Genomic DNA, 20,546 nt, shown 5'->3' with positions numbered 1-20,546 from the left:
CCTGAGGTTCCGAGATGAGCGGCGAGCGTCGCCCTTCTGAGGTAAGGGCGGGACTGTGTGGGGAGCGAAGGAGGGGGACGGAAATGTCGAAAGAGAGAGAGGAGAGGTATTGGGGAGTCCGAGGGCGTTGAGTCTGAAGGACAAACTGTGGTACTTTCCTTCCTATCTCTGAAGCGGAGTTGAGGCGACGGGGCTGAACTCCGGGCGGGGAACATGGCGGCAGCCCGTCTACGGGAAGGGGCGCGACCCGGGGCTGGAACCTGAGAGGAGTCAGGAAGGGCCCCGCGTGGGGCTCACGATGACAGGTCTCAGAGAGAGGACGAGGGAAGTTAGGGTGAGGTGGGAGGGAGGGGGCTTGAGGTGAAATATCTCCAACATAACGCCGGGTTTGAGGAGACCCATCAGGAGGTGGAATGTGGAGATAATTTAAGTAGGAGCTTTAAAGGGGAATGGGTTGTTGGGAGGGAACCTCCTTCTCAGAGAATCTAGGAGTTGGGGTGACTCTTCAGGTTGGGGTGAGGGCGTGGATTTGATGAGTGTCAGAAAGAAGGGGGAAGACACGTGAGGTGGAGCCAGCGGGGGTGGAGTGGTATCTGTCGAGGGGATGTGGAGGAAATCTGGCGTGCAGTGTGACTGGGGATCCAGGGGTTGAGAAGAATCATCTTGCCAACTATGAGAAATAGTGGGTTAACTATCTTAATCAGCCTCCTGTTCATTGTGACTGCCCTTGCTTATGCTAATGATTTCCTGATTTTCTTAGTCCTTGCCTGTGCTAGTTACAGATATCCAGTCACCCCACTCCCACCCCATCCTCCCTATCCTATTTGAGGTTTAAGATTATCCAAAGCTTTCTAGTCCTGATCATGGTCCTGACTCTTAACTGAATCATTGTCCTCATTGTAGCCCTGTGGACTATCAAGGTAATACTAACCCTTAGGTTTCAACTGAGGAATGTCTTCTCTTTCTCTATTCTCCTGGAGAATTTTTGAAAGAGTGGCATGGTCTGGTACCTGAAGGCTTGGTAGAACTTAACTGTAAAATCATCTAGATTTACTATTTTCTTTGCAGAAAAAACTGTAAAATTTGATTTGATTTTCTCTACTAATTTTTGGATTATTCAAGAATTCTGTTGTTTCTTGAGACTTTTTTTTAACAGTTTATGTACTTCTAGAACCCTTCATTTTGTGTAACTTTTCAAAGCCTTTAGCATACTATTTTTCATAGTATTTTATTTTCTTTTTAATCTCTGCTAAATTTTTAGTTATGTTACCTGTTAAAAATCCTAATATTGTTTGTCTCTTTCCAATTTCCTCCTTCAATTTTGGCAGAAGTTTGTCTGTTTGATTAGTCTTTAAAAACAAATTTTTATATTTGTTGAATTTATTGTATTTTTGTCTTTGATTTTATTAATTTCTGCCCTTTAAAAATTTTCTCCTTCCTATTACTTTCTTCAATAGTCTACTGTTATATTTCAAATTTCTTATAATAGATTTGTGTTTTCTAAAGTAATAATTTAAGGCCATAGATCTCTAATTACTAGTTTAGTTATATTCGACAGGTTTTGACAAATATTTGATATTTGTATTTTTATTTTTGTTTAGTTCTAAATATTTTAAGTTTGCACTAATATTACTTATTTTACAAATGAGCTGTATAGAATTGTGTTTTACATTTCCAAATGTATAGGATACTTTAACATTTTTGTTATTTATTTCTTAATTCATTGCAATGCAAAGAATATGGTTTGCATCATACATATTGTTTAACATGAGCTGAGATTTTTCTTTAACTTGATACATGGTCAAGTTTTTTTTATTCCATGTGTATTGGAGCAGATATCTGTTCTCTAATTTCTGGCTACAGAATTATATATAATTCACTTTTCTATGTATAGTCAATGAGACAGGTGTGTGGAAGTCTTCCACTTTGGGTTAGATTAATCAATTTCTTGTGTTTAAGTGAAATTTTGCTTTATGTATTCTAAAGCTATTTTATTAGATGTATAAAAGTTTAGAATTATTGTATCTTTCTGATGGCTGGCAACTTTCACACCATGTAGAGATGTGTTTGTCCCTATAATACTTTTTGTATTAAAGTCCATATTTTAAATATTAATACAGGTATTACAGGATTTTTAAATTGTTATTTGCTTGACATATTTTCCATACTTTCAGTGTTTTGGGATCTTTAGTTTTTAGATGTGTCTCTTGTAAACAGAATAGAGCTAAATGTTAAAAATCTTATCCTTAAAAATGTTAAAATCCTTACTCTTTTTAAAAATTTGGAATATTTAGTTGCATCTTATTTATTTTGATTACTTATGTTAATAAATTAATTTTTTTGTCCTAGCATTTTTATATTGTGCTACTAATTTGCTTTTTCTGTGCTTTTAAATATGCTCCTTTTTAAATAAGCTGATTTTGTTTTTGTTTTTCACTCTATTGTGTTGGGTTTGAGATTTTATTTCCTATTTCTATTCTTTCAACGGCACTTTTGAATTTGTAGTATGCACTTACTAACCTAGCAAGGTTTGAAGTTAATAAAAACAACCTCCTCTTTTGAGGAAAGCAAGAATATTATCCATTAACTGTAATCACTCTTCTCTTCATTGCGTGATGTTGTTTTCCAGTATTTCACTTCTGTCTTCTAACTCTACAAATTAAATATAATAACAATTATTATTTTGTAAAGACAATATTTATTTACCCTCATCTTTGTTGATTCTTACTATTTCTGTTTGTATCTCAGACAGTCCTGAGATCATTTTCTTTCTTCCAAATATTGATCCTTTAGAAGATCCTTTAGTTAAATTCTAATGGTGAATCCTCTTTTTTTAATACAAAAAAATTTTATTTCACATTTTTTAAATAAAGATTTTATGGATTCATAATTATAGGTATGTGGTTTTTTCTTTCAATGCATTGAAGATTTTACTTTATGACTTCATTCAATTTTTGCTCTTGAGAAGAGTGCTGTCATTTTATTATCCTTTATAGGTTTTTTTCTAAGTGAATAATTTTAGTATCTTTTTTGTCTATGATAATCTGCCTTTTCACTATAATACGTCTAAGTGTTGATTTCTTTTATTTATCTTGATTGGCATATATTTTGCTTTCCATATCTAAGACTTCTTATCTTTTATCAGTTCTGGAAATTTTTGAGCCATATCTCTTAAATATCACCTTGCCTTCATTCTGTTTTTCTCCTGCATATTTAATTAGGTGTATGTTAGATAATTCTATTCTATGCTTCTGTGTTTTAACCTCTCTTTTGCATTTACCATCCCCTAGTTCCACTGTTAAGTTCCATTTTGATTTCTTCACATTTTGTTAATTTTGGATAATTTCTTCAGATTATTCTTTCTGCTCTGTCTAATCTCCTATTTGATTCATCCACTGAATGTTTAATTTTGATGCTTATATTCTGTGAATGTTCTACTTGGTTCTTTTTCAAATTTTTATCATTGCTTAGTACTCTTTTGTTTCCTGCTCTTTTAAAGAAAATCAGTCTTTCATTTTTAAAAATACCTAGTACATAGCTATTTTATGGTCTATATCTGATAGTTCTATTCCGAAGATCTTGATAATACAATCTGTTGTTTCTGGTGACTCTTACTCAGAATGACTTGTTTCCTTGGTGTGTTCTTGATAACTGTGGCTCTTCATATCTGAGTCTCTTTTCAGAGTTCATAATCCTTTGAATTTTATAAGAGCATAGGGTAGTAGAACTTAATTTTCTTCTTTTTGATTCTTTGCTTGTTCTTGTTCTTTTATTTATTTAAAAAAATTTTGTAGCTTCTAGTTGAGTCTTATGTTGGAATCTTTGTTTATTACTCTTCTTGAATGAAGAAATTAATGCATACCTGCACTTTGATTAAGAGCAGTGTAAACTGACTATACTTCAATTAAGAAAAAAAAAAAACAAAGAGCAGTGTGAACCAGCACCCCTGGCCTGAGCTGGGGGCATGGATATCTTCAGATCAGGAATGTTGCCTCACAAGTCTTCATCAATTTGTTGTAGTTTCCTGACCTTGCAGCACATTTCCTTTCAGGGTGAGCAGGTGAACTAGTCAGAGGTCATACTGGGTTTCAGTAGAGCATTTTGGCTTACCATGGTCTTGAACATGAGCATTCTGGATTTATTTCTGCTCAGTTGCATTCATCTTTAATTGCAAATCTGGCCTTTGTTCCCCTTTTATTCTCCTTCTCCTCATGTTACTTCCAGATGGTGATTTGAGATCAAATATCCTGGCCTAGGTGGCAGTTTCTCCTGTGCTATTTGCACAGTATTGGCTTTGACTTTCTTTGGGCTCTACTACAAGTCTTCTGTGGAAGCCATGCCCTTAATCCTCCCTATATTATAGCAAATGCCATTGGAAAAGTCTTTGAGCGATTTTCTGGCTTACTTTGAGATTTATAAACTTTAAGTTTATAGCTTTCTCCCTTATTTTGGCCCGTATTTTACTGAACTCGGTAGATTTTGTATGAGTGTCCCTCTTGATTTTTTATTTTTATGTTTGATTGTTTTATAGCTCTTTTCTGAACTTGTGACTGTAATGTTCTTTTCCACTTAAAACTTTTTTTTGGTACTTTTGGTAGATTCCAAGGAAAAGTATAGAATAAATATGCATTTAATCTGACATATTTCCCTATAATTCCAAACCAAACAATTTTAGAAAGAAATAGTTGAATGCAAAACCTGATTCTTTTTCAGTGTAAGCCTGCAGGATGTGTTTTGATATGAGATACCACTTATAGTGGCCAACCCAAGCAGCAAAGCAAGAGAAAAGGTTTATACACTATGAACTTCTCCCCAGAAAAACATTTTTAGGAGACTCTCTTTCCCTCATTTTACTTCGATCATAAAGAGTGATACCTTGCATTCCTGTTTCTATCCACCAGAGTCTTATAGGTATTTTGGGTCACAAAAATACTGTGGGAGCCTTTACTTACAGCATCCTCTCTCCATAGAACTTGGACACTAGTTCACATGGAGAGTGGGGTTGACAAGTCCAAGCAAGATTAACCATCACCAACTGTAGTGTTTCAACAGTATGTGATCAGGTTGAAGTCTTTCCAGGAAGCTTCTCTGTCCTGCCATTATTGCAACTTGGTGCTTCACAGGACTCAAGATACACCTGAACATGTTTGTATAGAGTTTGTCATTTTTATTTGAAGAACACTGTTGGATAGAATTAAAATTTTAGTTAGCATTTATTTAATGCTTGCTATGTATGCTCTATAGCACTCTTCAAACTCTTACTCACACATTACCTCATATTTACTCATCTTAATTTGAGGGCCAGTTATATTATTATTATTATTTTTCATATGGGGAGATTGTGGCTCATTGACATATATTTTGCCCAGGGTACACATAGCTAATAAAAAGTGACATTAATCCAGTTTTACAATGACTAAGTGTTTGGGTTTGCAGTCACATAGCTCTGGAATCAAATCCTGTCCCTACTTTTTGCTAGCTTTGTAATCTTGACCAGAATGCTTAGCTTTTCTGAGCCTCAAGTTTTCTCAGACATAACATGGAAATAATAGTAGCATCTCCCTATAGAGACATATAAGGATTAAATGGGATAAATTATGAATAGAGTTTAGCACCATTCCTGGCCCATAAACACTCAATAAATGTTAGCTATAAAAAATAATTCATATCTTCATTGAAAGCAAGAGATTACATCAGAGGAAGGAATTCCTATAAATCAATCTGATAATCAGAGTTTACTGAAATTCATACCTAGTGATACTTGTAAGAGGAAAAGAAAAGGGAATAGTTTTGTTTATAAATTCAGTTAAAAAATAAAGAAAGAAACTCATTATGGAGACTTTCACAGGCTTTTCAAGAAAATGACAATAAATTGTCAGACTGTGTCCCAAGTTACACTGCTCATTTTGAAAACTTTGATCCCATAAGTTATGGTTAATTACACCAGGAAGCTGTTGCTGGGAAGTGGAAATGTTTGAGCAGAAGCTTGTGAGATTTACCAGTGTTTTTAAAGAGTACAGTGAAAGGGTTGAGAGTTTGGACTTTGGAATCAGATCCTGGTGTTTCTGTCTAATAATTGTATGATCTTGGAGCATTTTTTAATCTTTAAAATGGAGGTCAAAATATTACATTCTTCACAAAGTTGCTAGGTGATTAAATGAGATCATGAAAGTGAGTTCTCAGTATAGGGCCTGGTCCACAAGTAAATGTTAATTGTATTTAAAAGCTGCAACACTTTGACATTTAGCTCCCCAACTCTCTTAAAAGGGTGAACGTTGGGAAATTCTTTCATTGGTTCTAGAATTTGTCTTTAAGTATAGATAATCCTGCTTGAGTTCCTATAACTTAGATCATTACTTTCCAACTAACAAAATTCACCTAAAATAAATCCATTCTTGGTGCCCTTCTCTAGACTCTCAGATCTCGTCTCTAAAAATGCCTTTCAGAGAGAAGAAATTGCCTGTCTTGTTAGCCTCTTACTTTCATTTATTCCCTTTATCCTTAAGCCTGTAAAAAAGGCAAGTTTCTCATTATCCTTTGTCCTGAGCTTCTAAGCTAACAAGAGTAAGTGTACTTGTGTAAAGAGATGGTTAATTCATTGCCAATAATAAAATGTCTCAGTGTAATTACAGAGGATGATGCACTATTTTAAGGGAAAATAAAAATATGCAATTCATTTAATTTTCTTACTTCTTGAATAGATGCTATTTTCTTTAAATACAAAATGATATAGTTTTGCTACCTATAGTAGTGGAGAAACTGAATTAGATGTGAATGTGCTCTAGGTATTATACACCATAGGTCGGATGCTTCTAAAGTCATGTGTCATTTATGTCTTTGAGCAACTCACTGAGATTAACTTTTAAATTAACTTAATTTTACAGTTAAGGACATTGAGGTGCAAAAAAGGTGAAGTAACTGGCTTAAGATGACGTGGCTGGTAAGTGATGGATCGTGGATGCAAGCGTGTCTTTCTTCCTAGATACTCTGTGCTCTTTTTGCAATAGCATATGACTTTCCAGTAAAGTAGCCTAAGCATGTGAATCAAACTCTAATGCATAATCTAGCATTTGACATATTTCCCCAGGTTTACCTTAATTATCCATATATACTAGTTATTTTTTCCTCCATTGATGAGAAATATTGTCTAGAGGGGCACACTGGTACTTGCTGATTTTCAATAAAAAGGAAAACTTGTTCTCTACTTTCATATCATTACTTTTATATTTTATATAGAGATAATGTGTCCCTCTCTCCAGCCTCATTATCCAATCTACCTTAGACATTTTACCATGAAAAGTTGTGTATAAATACTCCAATTTTAACTCAAGTGCCACTTTATTTTGTTTATTTGTGTTGACAAAATATCTTCTGTATCTGTTTTTAAAAGTGAGCTAAAAAAGCTTTGAACCTTTAAATGTCTTCTACTTTTTATGTGTGGCTAAAAGAAGCTATTTCCCAGAGGTAATGAGCTAGTAAAACTGGATGCTTACAATTGCCTTGAGACTTACAGAGTTAAAGCTTTGTAAAGTTTTCTACTACTCAAGTCTACTTTCATGAGATTCTTAATAGAAATTTCGTTGCATCATGTATAAGGCTATGAAACTAGGTTTACCAGAATACCAAGGGCCATGCAGTTCAAGGCAGATCTTTCCACTGGAAGCCTCGTGCAACTATGTTTGTACTTCCAAGGACGTAGCCTGAAAGCCCATGCTATTCTTCCTCTAAGTACAAAGGGTTCTGGACATTATCTCTGTAATACAAATACAGATTGCAGACTTGTTTTCTTGGTTTTTTTCTGTTCACCTCCACAAATACAAAACTTTGACAGACATAATGTGATTTTTTCAAATGCCTGTCACAGCATTCAGACCTTTGCTTTGTCTGGAAGCTTGATGCATGGTTACTAGATTAGCCAACAGAAAGGATGAAAAAAACAGAGGGGAAAGGCCTGAAATGCAGTGGTTTGGAGCCCCAATTCTCTGAAGAGTTTTTCTTTCAGCATTTCATAAAATTTGTTTCACTAGACTTTTCTTTCACTAAGGGGAACTAACTTACTGAACCAAAAGGCTAGATTCAGATTTTTTTTTCACTGAGAAGCTCATTAGAGGACTTCTAAATATGCCTCCGTCGAGTAGACTCATTTAAAATTTTCGTATTACCAATGACACGTTAACAGTCTTGGCCACCTTTTGAACTCACACAGTTCCAAATTTCCTCAGTTCAAAAGTACACATAAGCTGATGATTAGAAATGAATTTGCTTTGTATTTTCCAGGCATGTTTCAAGCTTTTTCTCTCTATTTCTTTCATTCTCTTTGCCTTTACATTTTTTTTTCACTTTCATACTGTTTTTTCTTTGCCGACATCTATGCTAACCAAATTTTATTAAAGTTATGTAATAGAATGGTGGTGCTTAATGAAACTTTGTGAAAAATTTATAGTCTTGTGTAAAATGTAAAGACAAAAGTACAATAACCTGTTATAATAGAGGGAGGACAGAAAAATCCTACAAATCCAGATTCCCTGGCCTTCTTACAGTGATCACAGAATTAGATACAGTATTTGCTTACTTTTGTTGCTACAGAGGTCTCACAATGCATTGTTCTGTAATTCTCTAGTATCTGGTAGACCCTCATTCTTAAACTTTGTTACTTGCATATTCTTTATTTTTATTATTAACTTTGAACTTTTACCATGCAATGCAAAGAATGGTATAAAACAGACAAGAATGAAGTACAGAAATTGCTGCCTCAGTTCCTCATTTTTATTTCATGTGTCATATCAATCAAAAAAGCCCACTGGCTTTACATCCAAAATATATCTTGAATCTGACCACCTCTCACAGTCACCATTTCTTCTCCCTGCCCACCTTCAGCAGTAGTCCAAGCCATCAACTTTTTTTGTCTGTATTACTGCATGTTTTGAAATCCTAAATGATTTTCCTACTTCCATTCCTATCTGTCCTGCCAAACAACCAGAGAAAGCTCTTTAAAATGTAAATTAGACACCTTATCTGTTTATTGCTAAAAACTCTCCAATGGCTTCCCGTTAAATTTAGGTTAAATACAAACTCCTCATCAAGGCACCCATGTCCTTGCAGAATCTGGCTCTTGTTTATCACACTGACCACATCACCAGCCACATTCTGATGCCTGTGTTTCTCTCGTATGCCTCTCTTCCCTAAACATGTCACACTTACCACTGTGGTTCCCTCTGCTTTATCCATCCTTCCTCCCAGTGTTCAAGTGGCAGGCTTCTCATCACTCAGTTCTTCACTTCTCAGAGCCTGCCGTGATCATCCAATGGAAAGAAACTCTTCCTTGTCCCCATCTCCCCATCTCCTTGTTGCTTTTCCTTATTCTGTTACCCAGTTTCTTTTCTTTATTAACACTTATCTCCGTCTGGAATTATCTATTGATTTGTTTGGTTCTTTAATGTCTGCCTTCCTAAAACAGAATTGTGAGTTTATGAGAGCAGGGTACTCATCTGTCTTGTTGACTGCAGTATCTTTAGCCTTGGGAAGAGTGCCTGGCACATTGTAGAGGCTCAATAAATGTTGAACAAATGAGTGATTATCTGAAAAGAGTCATGCATTAAGGAAAAAAAAGATGCATATTACCTCCTTCTTAGATCTGAATTCTTTCTGAGTTAGCCACAAGAGGAAGATTGGTCTCAAACAAAACTAATGTTATGAATATAAAGATATTTAAATAGTCCATCCACTTGTCATTTTAGTAACTAAGAATTTACTGCAGTTTCCTAGATACTCAGTGAAATGATTCCCAGAGGCTAAATATGTAGCACATTAAAATAACATGAAAAAAAGCTTAGATGTGTGTATGACAAAAAACACACAGGAAATCTATTTTTAGTGATATGTCATGATTCTTAATTACTATCTCTGCTTATTCCAGAGAACAAGAAATGTGTCATGACAGTCTCTTGGGTATTTCCCCTAGGATTTATTGTCTAAGTTGTAATTCAATATGACTTGCAAAGACTAATAAGAAATACAGAATAATTGGTGGTTCTATACATATGAATCATTATGGGAAATCAAATCGGGCAAATATGGAGATGGGAAAGGTGAGAATCAAGGTAGAACGATTGTCTGGTAGTAAGTCTGTCACCAGAAAGGTACCTAAAATTCCAAATGCCCAATTTTCTTCTGAACACCAAACAGCTACTCTATAATTGCTTGAAAGGACATACTTTGATAACTGGCGATACTGAAGGAAATAAATCCTGTGATTTTAATCATTTCTGGATTATTGGTTAATGGTATTACAGAAATTTTTGCCAATTCTAAAGAATCACACTTCTAAGATTTGATTCCTACATCCTGAAAGCCGGGTGATAGTCTCTACATTTTTGAAATGAGGAAATGGAATCTCAGAGAGTTGAAGAGATTCCCATAAATTCAGGAAGTAGGAGGCATAGTAGAACTTGTAAACTATATGCTTGTGTCTGAATACTTATTATCTCATTCTCATTTCTCTCTTTTGTCTCGCTTGTTAACAAATGGTCTGGGATTAGAGGCTTCTGTTGAAAGAAGTAATATTATATTCAGTTAATGTTTTGTAGTAAATATGATGCTAGCAAGTCTGTTATTTCCATAAGACCTACAATTTAGTTTGTCAATATGAAGAAAAATAATGGTTTAGAGTTATGCTCTAATGTAATAGAATATTAGTGTTGGAAGAGACTATAGAGGAGATCTTATTTAACCCTGCATTCAAAACAGAAGCACCTTCTGAAGCGTCTTATAAGACGGTGGTATTGGATATGTCATTGAAAGTGTCTGCTATTTGTGTCCTTGCTTAAGAACTTTCTTCTAAGGGCTGTAATGTTTGCTATCACATGACCACAGCAGCCTTGTCATAGCTGAGTGGAATATACTGGATAACTAGCTCTCCCAAAGGCAGCAGCTATCTGGAGAAAGTGGTAGTAAGACAGCTGAGTGAGAGAACTCTAATTTTGATGCCTTATACTGGAGGCTGACAGGCCAATACAATAAAATGGTGTCCTAGGAAGTTTTAAAGTAAGTCATAGGGAAAATCCTCAGATAACAGAGATGGCAGAAACCAAACAACAGAGAAACTAGTAATGACAAACTACGGAGCAGGTTCTCCTGCTCTGGAGTGTAAGAAGCCATGAATAGGAGAAGCCATGAGAAAGAAAGAACTTAAGTCAGTTGTGGGGCAGGTCAAAGCAGTTGGAGCAGCAAAGAGGAGAGGCATGGTCACAAGCATAGTCAGTGCCTGGGGCTGCGGTCTGTTGGGTCAGTGGAACAGTTCTTTGATAACTAAAGATGTTATTGAATTCTGGACATCTGTAAATAAAAATCTATTTCTTCTTTAATCACAGCTGTGAGATTTCCGAGACTTCCTTTTCCACTAATGAATTTTCAAAGTGAACCTCATTAACTGAAATCTGGAAAAATACCTGTTCCTTGGCTACTTCTAAGAGACTAACAAGTCTAATTCTACATCAGCCTGTTTTCTTTTCAAATATCTTACTGAATCATATTATTATGTTACACCTGGACTTAATCCCTTATAACTATAATTTGTTAGTCCTAGTTCAGCACTCTAGAAAAAACCAACTAAGTATACACCATGATCTTATAACAATCTGTTAACTATGGAAAGATAAGTACCTAATCTTAGCAACGCCAAGCCTCCAGCCAAATATTTACATCAGTTAAAATATTCTCAAATTCCCCAGTAATGTCACATGACATAGTACCCAGAACTTTCAACTTTATTGTCAATGTTTGATTCTTCTTTAATTTGTCAACATTCTATTTCAAGGTTTCATCCAGGACCAGACATAACACCCTAATCTCCCTTGATAAAGGCAGTATACTTCTATTAATGTAGTCTAAGATTTCATTAACTTTTAGCTTTATCATCATCTTTTGACTCATGGTGGCCCTTCCTCTGGGCATCTTTTTTATTTATTTATGAATTTATTTTAATTGAAGTATAGTCAGTTACAATATATCAATTTCTGGTGTACAACATAATGTTTCAGTCATACATATACATACATATATTCATTTTCATATTCTTTTTCATTATAGGTTACTACAAGATATTGAATATAGTTCCCTGTGCTATACAGAAGTTCATTTTTTATCTATTTTAAATACAGTAGTTCATATTTGCAAATCTCGAAATCCCAATTTATCCTTTCTCATCCCCTTTCCTGCAGTAACCGTTAAGTTTGTTTACTATGTCTGTGAGTCTGTTTTTGTTTTGTAAATGAGTTAACTAGTGTCTTCTTTTTTCTTTTTTTTTTTTAGAGTCCACATATGAGTGATATCATATGGTATTTTTCTTTCTCTTTCTGGCTTACTTCACTTAAAATGATGATCTCCTGGTCCATCCGTATTGCTTCAAATGGCATTATTTTATTCTTTTTATGGCTGAGTAGTATTCCATTGTATAAATATAACACACCTGCTTTATCTAGTCATCTGAATATGGATATATTTAGGTTGCTTCCATGTCTTGGCTATTGTATATAGTGCTGCTATGAGCATTGAGGTGCATGTATCTTTTCAAATTAGAGTTCCCTCCAGATATATGCCCAGGAGTGTTATTGCTGGATCATAAAGTAAGTCTGTTTTTGTTTTTTTGAGAAATCTCCAGTCTGTTTTCCACAATGGCTGAACCAAACTACATTCCCACCTACAGTGTAGGAGAGATCCCTTTTCTCCACACTTTCTTCAGCACTTACCATTTGTGGACTTTTTAATGATGGCCATTCTGACTGGTGTCAGGTGATACCTCATTGTAGTTTGATTTGCATTTCTCTGATAATTAACAATATTGAGCATTTTTTTCATGTGCTTATTGGCCATTTGTATGTCTTCAGTGGAGAATTGCTTGTTTGGGTCTTCTGCCTTTTTCTGGATTGAGTTGGGTTTTTTGGTTATTAATTTGTACTAGCTGTTTATATATTCTGGAAATTAAGCCTTTGTCAGTCACATCATTTGCAAATATTTTCTCCCATTCCATAGGTTGTCATTTTGTTTTGCGTATGGTTTCCTTTGCTGTGCAAAAGCTTATGAGTTTAATTAGGTCCCATTTGTTAATTTTTGCTTTTATTTCTATTGCCTGGAGAGACTGCCCTAGGAGAACATTGCTAAGAGTTATGTCAGAGAATGTTTTACCTGTGTTTACTTCTAGGAGGTTTATAGTGTCTTGTCTTATATTTAAGTCTTTAAGCCATTTGAGTTTATTTTTGTGTACGATGGTGTTCTAACATCATTGATTTACATGCAGTTGTCCAGTTTTCCCAGCACCGCTTGCTGGAGAGACTGTCTTTTCTTCATTGTGGAGAAAAGGCATATTTTTGCCTCCTTTGTCAAAGATTAATTGACTGTAAGTGTGTGGGTTTATTTCTGGGCTCTCTATTCTGTTTCATTGATCCATTTATATGTCTATTTTTGTGCCCCTGGGCATTTTAAATGGCATTGTTGACCTGATTTTGTTCTTGCATAATCAGACTTTAAAAATGCCCAATGCCACGTTTAAATTGCTCTTTATTAAATTTAGTTTTATTAGTTTAGCTCTGTTGTAGCCTTTTGGTATCTTTTCCAAAATGCTTCCTGTAGAACATTCATGTGCTCACAAAGGTAGTAAGAACACACACACACACACACATTTCCCATCATGTTACAAGTTTGGGAAGTTCTGGGTTAAGAAGAGGTTAAATAGATTTATCTCTGCATAACCTCTCAGCCTAAACTCTAGAAGAGAGGAACAGCATGAGCTGATTTTCAAAAATTGTTTACTATGAAATTCTTTTTTGTAGATTACCTACCAACATTTGCAGGAACAGAAGTATCTTTGTGACCTCAGGCACATTATGTATCTTCCAGAGCCATGGCCTCCTAATCCATAAAGTAGAAATAATAATATTTGACTTATAAGATTATTATGAATGTTAAAAGAGGTGATGATTTGACCCACAGAAATAGCCCAATGTTTCTTCTTTTTCGTTCTAAGACTTTTAGTTCACTATTTATCATTTTTCTTGATATATTGTTGTAATTATTCTTCTTAGTCTGCAAAAATGTTTGTCTTCAATTTTTCAATGGACTTAACAGACTCCTCTATGATTCTTTCTCTAGTCTTCTATTCTAGAATTATTTTAGTTTTCTATTCAAACATCATATTGAAATTCCACTTTGTTAGTTTTGATCAAGTTTAATTCAGTGCTGTTTCTTGAGAATTCTCACCAAGCACGTTGGCCCTGGCCTTCTTAGCCATGCATCATGAGTCCTCATTCTTCCTCTCCATCCCTTTTCCCACTTCTGAAGTGAAATCACATCGAATCTAGGGCTTTTCAGACTCTCTTTCACTGTCTCAGTCCAACCTCTTAATCAGACAAACAGCTCTTGCCTACTGAGATGAATAGCTCTTTGCAATGAAGTAATTATTTTAATTGGAAACTCAATCTCAAAGTGATCTTGGCTGATATTTGCAAAGCTTTTCAGGTTTTTTGGTTTACTTTTAATTTTAGTTGTGGTAGAAATTGGTAGAAAAATTAAAGAAACACACAAATGAGACAGGGACTTAAACCACACTTGCAACTACTCCGTTTTGGTGTATCTTCCCTTCATACAGAAGTAGCAGAACCTCCCCTGTATCTCTCCACCCAGGTGTCTGGGGCTGTCCCAGAGAATGCCCCAGCTTCCTCTGTCAGCTGTAATGTACAGTGACCTAGTGAAGGGCAAGGTAGTGAAGGGAAGGGAGCCAGCACGAAGAGATGTGGCTAAGCTAGCACATATGCTTTAAAATAACAACTGCTAATCATCTAGAATGTTAGAATCCATTTTACTTTATTTTCGCTGTTCCTCCTCCTGATTATAATTAGTCTACAGGAAATTCTATGTTAGGAACTTATGTGAATTAACAGAACTCTCGGAATTACTCTGAGTCCGCCCTTTTCTCTCCTTTGGGAATCTGTAGTCCCCATCCTGGATGGCACTGCTCTGGAGAACTTTATCAGCCCTTCACCTGCCAGGGAGTGGATGCAGGTGTTCTGGGTCCTTCTCAGGCAAGATGGGAAATCGGCATCCCCACCTTTTCGTGCCTCGCAGTTTCCTATACCACTTCAAAGCAGACTTGTTCCCTCAATTCTAAAGAAGGAAGCTGTGTTAGACCCATAATTTTATTCCCATAAATAGACATGGTGTTGATAGATAACTGGTTTGTGTGTGTGTGTGTGTGTGTGTGTGTGAATTATGTTGGCAAAATTTGGAAGAGACAGTGTTAATCTTTGACACCCCTTTCCACTCAGTTTCCTCCATAAAAGGCAGGATCATTCAGATTCATCCTCCCTTTCTTAGCAAGACTGGAACCTGTTCCCCGCTTGTATCTAGTCCCCAGATTCTTCCTTCCTGTGTAGTGATGTGGAAGTTAATGGGTTAATCAAATTAAAAAAAATTTTTTTGTATGTGACTCAAAAGATTTGTGTTCATGTTATCACTATGCTGAATTCTATCTGGGTGATTCTGGCAAGTCTCTTAATAATTCTGGACCTCAGTTTTCTCATCTGTAAAACGAGGGCAGTGGGCTAGAATGACTTCTAAGGTGCCATCCAGTACTAAGTTATACTTTAGTTAGCCATGGGTAGTATATGTATCCAAGGTGATGGAAATTTCCTTACCTTCACAAGTGTGCCATTTATTTCTTTGTAGAAATAGCATGGGGCTCAGAGCAAGATAGCCTAGGTTCTCAACATTTCTTATTAAATTATGTCATTATATCAGTCAAAGTTCAATCATGAAAATAGAAACCACTGTGGGGGACATAGTGTGCTCCCTGTGACTTAGAACTCACTGCTTACTCTTCAGAGAGCTGTGGAAGTCAGCTCTCTAAACGACTGAAGAGTGATTGTGATAAGTTGTCCCACTAAATGATAATAGTAGTGGGCTTTCTTTCTCCTTATGATTTTGATTGTATTTCAGAAAACTGTGGTCCAAAGGCTTCTAGAACTTCATAAAAGCATTTGTGGTGTAGGAATCCTTTTGGGGTCTTTTCTGGCAATAGGTTTATTGGAATAATTCAGGGAAGGGTGATATTTTCAAAAGAATAAGGAGAGTTTTGACCTAATGATATGATGAAGGAAGAAAACACTATTTAGGAACATGAAAAAATATATATGGATATAAAGTTCATATACCCCAGGCTGCCTGTAGATGAAATAAACAGATGCTAACATGCATTACTGGTCAGAAAATTTGGGAATCACAGACTCCCATATGGAAACTTTCAGTAGGCAGCCAATTATTCCAAGCTTTGTTTTTCTCTAAGTGAAAACTTGTCTTCTTTGAAAAGCTGAAAGGGTCACAGACTATTTCCCTAAGGTTTGGCTATACATACAAGGGAGGAGTATTATTTGCAGATTGCTCATGCTTATTACATTTCCAAGTGCTGCTGGTCTGTAGGAAATGCTGTTGATGACATCCAGAAGGCATGACTTTCTTGAACTTGATAAAACAGCAACAGCAAAAATTATTAGTGGTGAGAAAAGACTTAAAAAAACATGAAGGTAAATAGAAAAACAGAATTTAAACAGAAGTTTAGAAGTCTAAACAGTACACAAATTATAAGCATTAGCAAGATGTGGAAGTCCATTTATTTTCTGTATTTTTTACAGAAAGGACAAGGGTATAGTAGCCAGCTTTAATTATAACCATGTATATATGAAGTAACTATAGCAACATTTAAACAGAGGAGCTCTTTCATCATTACACATTGCTAGAGAGGGTATTAAATATCTGTAGAGTACTGATTTTCTTTTTTTTCTTTTCATATTTTTTTCATTATAGGCCAGTAAATAATATTGAATGTAATTCCCTGTGCTATACAGAAGAAACTTGTTGCTTGTCTATTTTACAAACAGTAGTTAACATCTGCAAATCCTAAACTCCCAATCTATCCCTCCCCACCCCCTTTCTCCTCTGGTAACTATAAGTTTGTTTTCTATGTCTGAGAGTCTATCTCTGTTCTGTAAATAAGTTCATTTATGTCCTTTATTTAGATTCCACATATAAGTGATAATCGTATTGTATTTTTCTTTCTCTTTCTGGCTTATTTCACTTAATGTGATGATCTCCAGGTCCCTCCATATTGCTGCAAATGACATTATTTTATTCTTTTTATGGCTGAGTAGTATTCCATTGTATATATATACCACAACTTCTTTATCTAGTCATCTGGATATGGATATATTTAGGTTGCTTCCATGTCTTGGCTATTGTATATAGTGCTGTATGAACGTTGGGGTGCATGTATCTTTTTGATGCAGGAAAACACTTGTGGGGCATGAGAAGGGCTGTGTCCCAGGTCTCATTTGAGCCTCTGGGATGTGCCCCGCCAAGTGTGGGTCCTTGGCTTCATGCAGGAAAGAATTCAAGAGTGAGCCACAGTTGAGTGATGGTAGATTTATTCAGAGAGATACATCAAAAGAAAAGAGAAAGGCCACAAGGTGTGGGAATTGGGTCCTCAGATTAAAAGTAGGTACACATTCCATAGACAGAATTTGGGCTGTCTCTGAAGAGGGAGAGAGAGGGGCCGCAAGGCACCGTGTTGCTGGTTTTTATGGGCTTGGTGGCTTCATATGCTAATAAGTAGAAAGACCAGTTAAGGGAAAGGGGCTGGGACTCCCAGGAAGTTGGCCATTTCCCACTCTTTGAGCTTTTGTGGATAGCCTTGGGACTGCTGTGATGCCTGTGGGTGTGTTATTCACCATGTTGATATATTACAATGGGCATATAATGAAGCTCAAGATCTACTAGAAGTTAAATTTCTCATCATCCTGAGCCTCAAGGCCTACTGGGGGTTGTTTTCACCATTTTGATGTTAATTGCTGTGGCATTCCTTGAATGGCTGTGCCCTGTCCCCTTCCATCCTTTCTCATTTTCAAATTAGTTTCCTCAAGATATATGCCCAGGAGTGGGATTACTGGTCATAGGGTAGTCTATTTTCAGATTGAACAGATGAGGAAGAATAGTTGCTTCATAAGGCAAGTGATAAATTAATATTGGATGTAAGTCAATTGAAATATTTCATTTAATATTCTAAAACATTCTTAAGATTAACTTTATGAACAGCACTCTTTTGGAGCTGGCTGGTGTAATAGATAGAGAATGGCTTTTGTGGTCAGATATACCTGAGTTTTAATCTTGCTCTGCTCTTCACAAGTTCCATAACCATAAGTAATTTATTACCTTTCTAAGCTCAGGTTTCCTTTTCCCTATAATACAGGTAGCAAGATTTTCTCATTAAATTGTTGGGAAGACGACAAGAGGGAAATTACATAAAGGGCAAAATGGAGCTTAGTCTTTCACAAAGTAGTTACACCAGATTCCTTCTTGAGGGCGGATGGAAAACTGGGGAAAGGCTTGTTATCAGCTAGCAGTCAGCTTGCCCATGTTCAGAAGGTTCAGAAATCTAGGCTCCACTGAACAACCTAGCATGCCAGATGAATATCAGAGTTTGGGGTTCTAGCCAATTGTGTTATTTTGGCAGTCAGCCATGCTGCTTTTTTATTAAGAGCCTTAAGAACAAGAGTCAGAAATAAAGGAAAAGCGTAGTACTAGTTGAGAGGATTACACAGGCTTAAAGAAGAAGCTAATCAAATGGAACTGGTGTGAGCTCTACTAACCCAGCTTCTAGGACAGAGAATTTTAAATCAACCTTTGGCTGCCTTCCTCTGTAGGCTTTGGTTTTCCTTTTAGATATTTTAATGGTAAATAATGCTTCTCATGAATATTGAAATGAAGTTCCTGGAAATATTCTTCATTTCTTTTTCACTTGGGACTTTGAGCAACCTTCTTTGTGATTAGAATGTAAAGGCTCTATTTTCTTTTTCTGATTGGTTATAAAGGATTTAGGCATTTCAGACATTAAAATGTCAGAAGCTCACAAGCAGAGAATAGAGATGCAGATGAGATCCCTGAAGAGGAAAGTCAAAAGGTCTCACCTTATGACTGTTGATAAAAGGTCTCTTTATAAAATATGTGTTGTCATGGTGAAGGGGAGCAGGGACTGAATTGGGAAGGTATTAGAGAAGACACATATAATTACACTTAATGATATATAATTATAATTATAGCATATATGAACTATAGAGAAATGTACACTTCTTTGATCTAGCCTTGGACATCACACAGCCTGCTTACCGGGTACTGTCAGGCATTATGCAAAAGAACTCAAGATTCCAGGAGCCAGACTGTTTTCTTTTGTCTCTACATTATCTGAGTGATAACTTCAAAGTTGAGTGTGGGAGTTAGGTGTGGAAATTGTCCTGCTAGTTAACATCAGGGGATACTTTGAGAAAAGTTAGGGAAGCACTGATAAACAAACTTTCTTGACATACTTAAATGTCAGTCTAACACATCTGAATATTTGCTTAGCAACACTTGTACACCCAGCATTCTGACAGTCACTGTAGGACATACAAAGGAGGTGGGATATTATCCCTAACTTAAAGGAGATAAAAGTCAGATATCAAAGGCAAGTTGCATTTTTATTATTTATGGATGAATTCTTTTAAAATTCTGTGTAAGAAGCTTTGGGAATCAGGCATAAGAACATGTACTAAGCACCAATTTTTCAAAGAATTATTTGTTTTTAGTAATAAATAATAAGACTATAACTTCATTGATAATACCAGTATAATACATTAAAGTGTGTCCATTGCATTACAGGATATTTCCTCAGTCCTTTTTATACTCTGCGAAACCTTAAACAATCTATTCTAGTTTGTACTTATTTAAGATAAATCAATTTTCTTTTTATTTAAATTAGTTTATTTGAAAAAGAAATGGGAATGAAAACAAATATGGCTTAAATAGAAGGTAATTATAAAAATAAGTACAATTGAAACAAAATAATGTAATTAAATTCTAGATAAATGCTGTCACCTGCTGAAGGCCTGTGACCTCCTTTGTTTAGAGAGTTTAACAAATGCTAGAAAAGTGTGAAACCGTACTAGCACCATAGATTTTCTTCTTTACATAAGTAAAAAAATTAAAATCATTTTCTTACTATGTGACTTAATGTTGTTTAGTACATGTCCAACAGCCATAAAAAAAATCATCATGTTCCACACTTTGAATTCACTGCCTTAAGGCTTTCAAGGTCAAGATCATATACTTTATTTCATTTACCCTTACAAAAACCTTAAATGAGGTTGGCATTAACATATTGTTCATTTATTAGACAATTTTAGAGATATGAAAACAAAGGCATAAAGAGATTAGAAGACCCTGCTGTGTTTAGTGAGTGTTAGATAGAGACAGGAACCCAGATTTTTGAGAAACAAAGCTCTTTTCCATTGTACAATTTTTTATATTATTTTATTGCGTTTTTATTTTATCGTATTATTTTATTATGTTACACCCTAGTATTATGTTACACATTATACAACTATTATTTCAAGCTCTTTTTATTCGTTTTTTCTCCCCAGCTTTATTGAGATATAATATTGTGTAAGTTTAAGGTATATAATGTGTTGATT

The 20,546-nt window shown here is 35.5% G+C and overlaps 1 protein-coding gene across 4 annotated transcripts in view; it reads left to right on the top strand.

Moving 5' to 3' along the window:
- The window catches only part of ERMN (ermin), a 43,860-nt gene continuing 23,314 nt past the window's right edge, over positions 1 to 20,546 (top strand). For 2 of the 4 annotated variants that reach the window (XM_072962090.1, XM_072962087.1), the window contains exons 1-2: positions 1 to 41; positions 6,885 to 6,940. The gene's annotated coding sequence lies outside the window, so the exon portion shown is untranslated. Of the gene's footprint in view, positions 42 to 849; positions 921 to 5,059; positions 5,146 to 6,884; positions 6,941 to 20,546 lie in introns of those variants that run through there. The other 2 variants (XM_072962088.1, XM_072962089.1) reach the window with 2 other exon arrangements.

Source organism: Vicugna pacos, chromosome 5 (assembly GCF_048564905.1).
Source record: "Vicugna pacos chromosome 5, VicPac4, whole genome shotgun sequence".
Classification (NCBI taxonomy): Eukaryota; Metazoa; Chordata; class Mammalia; order Artiodactyla; family Camelidae; genus Vicugna; species Vicugna pacos.
This window is presented reverse-complemented; position numbering and strand designations above follow the sequence as displayed.